This window comes from Cyprinodon variegatus, unplaced genomic scaffold, assembly GCF_000732505.1.
Source record: "Cyprinodon variegatus isolate N-32 unplaced genomic scaffold, C_variegatus-1.0 Scaffold45, whole genome shotgun sequence".
Lineage (NCBI taxonomy): Eukaryota > Metazoa > Chordata > Actinopteri > Cyprinodontiformes > Cyprinodontidae > Cyprinodon > Cyprinodon variegatus.
Window position 1 is genome coordinate 1,492,548 of NW_015150498.1, and position 1,563 is coordinate 1,494,110.

A 1,563-nucleotide genomic window follows, 5' to 3' on the forward strand; every position below is an offset into this window, starting at 1 on the left:
GTCACGCACTCCGTTGCTCTTATTGGTTGTAGGTCTATACAATTGAGTGCAGAGGCATTTTTTTTCCTGGTTCATTCGAAACACGCCCCTTAATCACAGCTCTATGGAGCAACATCAGACTCATATCTTGACTAGAATTGAGTCGGACTACGTCAGGCTAAGGATTTTCACCTCGGAGATTAAGTTTGGCAACCATGAGTAACCTTAAACTCAGTATGCGGATTATGCAGAAGGACAATGATCCAAAGGTGCAAACAGCGGCTCCTCACAGATTGTTAAATGGGAAGACAGTTTTAATTTTGATGTTACCTATATGGAAGAGATAACCTTTATTAAAGATGTTAATGGCGGCATAGTAGGTTGAAAAACATTGTTTTCTGTTTTTTATTTTACAGTAAATCACATAAGACCAGGTCTGAATTCTTTCTCAAGACAACGAGTTACCTCTCAGTCTCATATCTTATCCATGAATCGAACAGATACTTTGACATTATGTGAAGATCTGAAATCTTTTGACAAAAAAGAAATGAGAATCCAGTGTTTATAAGCACTTTCAAGGATCTTTGACATGGAGCCAAACATATTTTAAAATGTTAAATGTAGTCTGTATGTTCTATTCTTCATTTCTGCTCCTGCTCTGACATTAAACAGTGAAAATGTTGATGTGAGCTTAGAGACGGATGCTCTGGGCCGTTGCAGACGTCTGCTGCCTTTTGTCTCGGTGTGTAGAGGCCAGCTGGTTGTAAATATCTCGGTGTGCAGCTCTTTCCAGGGAGCTGGAAACAGCCTGATATATGTGTGGATGTCTCTGCACAGACTCGGCGGCGACTCTGTCCGATTCGAACCACATCATCATCAACTCATCCTTACTGAAAAAAAGTCAGAGGCTGGATAGTGTTTAGACTGGCACAGAGTCATCTTCAGTCATTTTAAATAAGCATTAAATCTAAAGACGCCAGGTCAGACGATGTTTGCTGACTGTCAGATGAGTGAGCGCTCCAAACACAAAACACATAAAGAACCACTATCTCTGTTTTGACACATTAAAGGTTTCTTCTGGTTTGGCTATTTCTTATATTTCATGTGGTCAAACATATTCAGATATCAGAAGATTAAACCTGAGTGAATAAACAAAACAGATTCCCAGTGGCTTCATTTATGGAAGGAAAAAAAAATGATCCAATCTGGCTCTTTGTGAAAAACCTGAGGATGAGTCGGGACGACTACCGAAGAGTCTTTACCCCACAAGGGAGTCAAGTCTTTGACTAGGCCACTTTGCATTGAGTGCTACTGTATATAAGTAATGTAACAAAATCACACAATTTCATGATAAAATGATGCATTTTCTAAATCAAATTTTATTTGTATGGAAGTAAATCTGTGTCGCTGGGATTTGAATTAAAAATGCCACTGAAATTTAAATGTTGTATGTTTGTACTTAATGTTTCAGTGTTAAAATATATTCAGCCAACTAAACGGTGAGTTTATTACTTTCATTTTTCTGTAGTTGAGTTAGCGTTAGCGTATGAGCGCCACAAGCATCACGTGACTAAGAAAACGTAA